This window comes from Rhincodon typus, chromosome 3 (assembly GCF_021869965.1).
Source record: "Rhincodon typus isolate 14 chromosome 3, sRhiTyp1.1, whole genome shotgun sequence".
Taxonomy (NCBI): Eukaryota; Metazoa; Chordata; class Chondrichthyes; order Orectolobiformes; family Rhincodontidae; genus Rhincodon; species Rhincodon typus.
In genome coordinates, this window is record NC_063334.1 from 43,591,331 (window position 1) to 43,597,431 (window position 6,101).

The window sequence follows — 6,101 nt, forward strand, 5'->3', positions numbered from 1 at the left end:
TTTGTACAAAATTCCAGCATCTGATGACTTGTTGAAAAAGCGCAGAAAATTTCAGTGGATGGAGGAATATCAGAAAGCATTTGACAACTGGAAAGCTGTGTTGACCACCACCCCAGTGATAGCCACACCTGATTATGTAAATCCTCTCAAGGTGGCTATCAATTGGAGTGATATGAGTGTCGGTGCTGTACTCTTGCAAGAAAACGATGAGAAGATTAAAAAATCCATTGGGTATTTTCCAGAAAGTTGAATATTCATCAACAGAAGTAGTTCAAAATTGAGAAGGAGACTTTGAATTTAGTGTTGTCATTGTAAAATTTCAACAATTGCATTGCCAGTAATGAGTTTCAAATAATTATATATACTGATCATAATCCCTTTACGTTTTTTTGGAAAAATGTAAAGATAAAAATATCAGACTGTTTAAATGGAGTTTATCATTACAACCAATTAATTTGAAAATTATGCACGTGGCAAAATGAGAGAATGAAATTGCTGATGCATTGTCACAACTGTGATGAAGGAAAAGGGAGGTGATCGCTGACATAAAAATATGAATTGAAATTAACTTTAGAATTAAATGTTTGCACGCTTAGAGTCAATATAATGTATATGTATTTTAATATACTAATAGCATAAGATTAAAGAATCTTTAAAATGAAGCCATCTTTGTATATTAATGGCTCATTTTTTAAAGGAGGAGGTGTGACATTACTATGGCTTTTACAGGTGTATTTTGTTCTGGTTTCTTTTTGAAGAGAAGTTTTGAACTCTTTGTGATGAGCTGTCTCCTCCAAGCCAATAAAGTAAACAGCTTGTGAGGCCTTGAAATTTTGTTTTTAAATTTAGAACAGTAGAGGCATTATGAATGGGTGGAGTCAGGCTCCCACAGAACCAGGGTTTTTGTTTAGCTTTCAGCAGTTGCTAGGATTTTTGAAGTTGGCTGTGGAAGCTATTACATTGCTCTCTCTGTTACAGCTAAAAGCTTGGGTTCTCTTTTTGTTGCCAGAATCACATGTGAGACAATCTGTTTTACTGACTTTGCCTTTGCGCAGTGTGTGTTTATGGGATGTTACTACATTGGAGCAGTTGCTATTTAGTCATTAAATAATTAATTATTCTGTTAAATTTTCAAGTAGAGTTAAAGATATACCAATTCTTCTTTCTTTTGTTTGTATAATAACTGTGCTTAAGAATATAGTGTGTTTTGCTTAAGGCTGAGTAGTGTGACAAATCAAATTACATCTGGAACACAGAACCTTACACTTTCCTGTAAATAAAATAAAAGTTAGGAACTAGGTTATCTCCTTGATAAATTTGCAAAGTGTTCAGCCTGGTCCATAACAGTGGATTCACTAGGTATCTGTCATTCATGTTGGGAATTCCCAGCCTCTAGTTTCCACCCAGTGCTGTTCGAATGTAAATCTGTATATTAATAGACTAAGATTAGGTATTGGTGAGGGTGACACTGCTTGTGGTTTGTATTATAACCCGAAACCATTTTGCTGTGAAACAAAATGTGTTCCTTGCCTGATGTTAATGTTCCCAATTATCTTGCCAGCAGTAATTGTGTATTGGCTTTGTGTTCAACATCTCAGGATTTCTCTGCATTGTAATTTAATACAGCTATTACATGATGCATTAAACTCCAGTGCTAGTTCTATGTTGTTGTACATAGTGCAGGTCTGACCCTTTCCCTGAACCAGTGCCGCTGCAGTCACGTGAGCCATCTTCCACTTTATCTGGCAGTCTAAAATGGACTCTGTCTGCAGGGACACCATGTACAAAACCCAGAATAAAGGAGAGAAGAACATACCCAATGCTGCCCTCATCCTGATTGCCACCTTTGTGTGTGGCTGCATCAAACTGTGTGTAGACCTTAAGTACGCAAACACCAAGTGCCAGTGTGTACTGAGGTTCTACCAGTCCTTAGTGTTGTAAAGGATGGGACTGATCTTGGCGCCGTGGAACACTCCAAGTAATTGGACCCTTCTGTGTCACCTGTCTTTCATGGAAAAATTTGTCAAGAAAAATACCTTTGACCACGAGTCTATCAGGAACTGCATAGTGTCCTCATGATCATGTGGAAAAGGAGAATGTAGATCTTGTTGCGTTGTTCCCTGAGCACACTGTCAAAGTCATTTGGCAGAATTCCTCATCACCAAAACTTTCCAACAAGCACCAAGATATAGCTTGGCTGATGGTGAGAAGGGCACTGCCCGTCAGATCTTTCATGTACACCTGGGCTCTCTGCACCATACACACTGCCCTCAAAGTGGCTGTGGGGGATTGGGGGTAGAGATTGTCACACATCTCCTGCTGGAATGTGCCTTTGCAAAGGAACCTGGAGAGCAAAATTCAGTGGTTTTTGTCAAGGTTTGTCCTGAGCAGCTCTGTGATGCAGGACTCTGCGCTCTGTGGTCTGTTCCCCACGGCACAGACCAAGACAAACATCAACTGCACCTGGAGGATCATCAACTCGGTGAAAAACACTCTTTGGTCTGCCCAAAACTTGTTAGTCTTCAAGAGCAAAGAGTTGATCTCGACTGAGTATTGCAGACTGGCACATTCCAAAGTCCTAGACTACGTGCTGAGGGATGCATAAAGTTTAGGGCAGCTGTTGCCAAACCACAGTGGGGAAAGACTACCGTCTAAGGTCTTTCTGCCGAAGTATAATGGAAATCCATTCAGGTACCAGGCCCTCCTGGTACCTCAGAAGAATGTAAATATGTCTTCTATAAGTAAGAAATGCCTTGGGTTTGTGTCTTCCCCATATGTAAAGACTGTACAGAACTGAATCGCTTTAGTGACTATGAATAAACTATGTTTTTGAAATTTAAAAATATACATATATAAGGTTAAAAACAAATTATTCATCAAATTTGATTCATCATTATTTTATATGTACTACAGCTTATGCGGTAATGAGTTGATTAAATCCCGTGAGGTGTTAACCATAATCCCACAAAATTAAACAGAATGTGAAAACCTATTGCATTCAATACAGATTTATAATTAATAAACACGGTATTCAGGCAGTTGAATTCTAAAGTCGAACATTAATATTGCTAAAGCATTTATAAAAACAAATTTCCAAAAATTAATCAGTTTTCCAAAAGATTTTTTAATTCCTCATTTGAAGGTCTTATGAAGGGATGTGATTTTATTTAAAAGGTTGTGTGGGCCCACATAAATATATCTTAAACTTTTAAACAAAGGACACTTTTAGACTTTTAAACAAGAAGCAATGTGCTCGGATAGAGTTATACAGCCCGTATGACTTTCAGAGAAGATCACCCATGGCCCAGATTTGTGGGTGAAATGAAACGATTGCATTTTTGAACTGATTGAGAGAGAATTTGACCTGTCTGAAGAGGGACAGTCCATTGTTCCCTCTCTCATTCTTTTCAACTCTTATCAGCAAAGTGCATGAGCTCAGAAACCAGCAGAAGTTGTGTTTGCTTCTTGCAGATGACTCTTGAAGAGGATTCATTGGAATCCATATCACTATCTGAAGCAAATTCACCACAGTAGAAGCCGTTTGTGTGAGCAGAATAACTTCCTAAATAACACAATTTGGAATGACTCATGGCTTGTCCTTCTAACATCAGTTTTATTATTATTTAATCTTTATAACTAGAAACTAGAGTGTAAAGTTTTTTTATTTCTCCTCCTCAGACGTATATGGACGTACCTGTGTGTTTATTTTAAGAAAGGTAGAAATATATATATATACATATGCATAGTTCAAAATGTTTGTCAATAACCTCTGCATCTTTCTTTAAGTAAGATTGTTCTTGGTAGTACAGTTATTTATTGTTAATAAAAGAAACATGCTGACTTATTGTTTCATTCTGAATCTGACAGTTTGAGCCCTTTACAATTGGCCATAACACCAATCTGATTGTATTTAAAATTTGTCCTGATCAGTAGAGAACTGGGCCTAGAAAAGGAAGCATTGACCCTTAGTGGTGATCAAGTCCAAATGGGGCTTCTTGATGTATACCAAGTGATTGTACAATAATTGCAATTTACATGAAAGGAGTCATTCAGAAAAATAATCATATAGCTATTTCTATAAAGTTGTTTATTTGCTGCTAAAGTTATATACCTGGTGTATGGAATCATTTGTCCTCAATTCTCAACAAAATTCTGCAAACCTGACACAGGGTGAAAATGACCCAGAAGTTGGATTTATTGTTCTAGAATGGTATGACTCACTGGGGTTTGGGACAAGCAACTTGAAAATGAAAGCAATAGCTGCTGATTACAACAACCAACTAGGTAGTACGCCTGTCTCTGCCCTGGCACTTTATTGAAGTTTCAAAAGAATATATAAAACAGGCTTCAAGATGTCACCACTTACACAACCTTACCCACACTTCTTACTGTCCATGTCAGAGCACTCCATCTCATCCCTCTGCACTCAACCCGCATGGCCTCTTATAAACTGCATGTTAATCTTTGTTCCACAACACATCAGATCTACTTTACTAATCTATACCTCTCAAGCTACATTGTACGGTACATTTTACTTTTATTGCCAACCTATGCTCCTATACCCAAGAACCTTGGCTCTTATGATATTTTAATGCCAACTCATGTCAACTTATCCCCCATCCATCACCCTTTGCCCTTAAACCTATTACATCTACTCACCTAATATCCACATTGTGCCTTAGGACCCAAGAAAAAAGAAAGAGATAAAGTAAAGTTATATAAAATAAAGTTCTCCATGTCTATTGCTGACCTCACATATTGAGAAAAATACTCATAAAAAACACATTTACATCATTAGATACTTTCAACTAAATAAAGCCTAACAACAACAAACATTTCATTCAAGTGCATAATCATTTACAACAACAAGCATGATATCCATAGCGTAAGAGCTCAAAATATTAACTCTGCTTTCTTCCTACGACAGATGCTGCCAGACCTGCTGCGTTTCTCCATCAATTTCTGTTTTTGCTGTGGAATTCATAGTCCCCACTTCAATAAGTTTATAACCACTTGTAATTGTCAATTAACTTAAAAGAACAGACATCTTACCATGATAAAGTATCATTGTAAAATCAGCCATGAAGCAGGAACATAGTAATGGAAGTCTTCAGGCTTATCTCATCAGTCAGTGAAGTTGCAAATTCTATCAATTCAAACATTGGCTCTTTGAATTAGAAATCTGGTACTACTACACCATTATTTAAAAAGAGTAGAAAATATTCACTAAGAAACTAAGGTCTATTAGACTAATGTCATTTATGGTGCTACTGTTATAGTTAGGTGTCATTTAGTCAGAAATAAACAAGTTGCCCACTTGAGAGGTAGCTGCGTTTGGTTAACTAAGGGGCTACCTTAAATTGTTTTTTTTGTAGCCAGCAGTGCTGACTGATCTCTGTAGAATTTTGATAAGCTCATAAAGACAATAACTTATCATCGAGTTCAGCTGAACACAGCGTGAGCTTGGGAATTTGGTCAGGAAGAGGATTTGAAAATCCAGTCTAATATATCTTTTAGCAATAACTGTAGTCTCTGCCTTGATAAATCTTGCCAAAGGTTTTCTTTTCTATAGAGCTCTCAAATGATCAGCTCCCCCAGCTGCAGGCTGCCTGCATGAGCAGCCTTCTTAAAGTTGTTGCTGAAGAATTTTCAGGCTTGCACCATTTCTATCACTTAGCATGCTGCTAACTGAAGTCCTCACTGCTTGACACCAAGCTGCATGCCCAATCCATACCAATGCACACAACGTTGGATGAGCTATCTGATAGAACTGCTGCTATCATTCCCTTCTCTGACAGAGATCAGCAGGACCTGACTAGTCTGGTGTGGTGGAGGAAAACCATTTGGCAATCTACTAAGAAGAGGCTTTTTTTAAAAACAAGAACTACAGTATCACATTATTGAAATTAAATAGAAGGTGCAACAATCTGAAATTAGGTGGAATTTTCTGTTCCCTCAAGCAGTGTAAGTAATGACAGAAAAGTTGGGAAGATCAGGTGGGAATGGAAAATCAAATTCCTGATGTTGGGAGAAGAAATTTCCTCTCTTCCCTTCAGAGATAGTAGGAACTGCAGATGCTGGAGAATCCGAGACAACAAGGT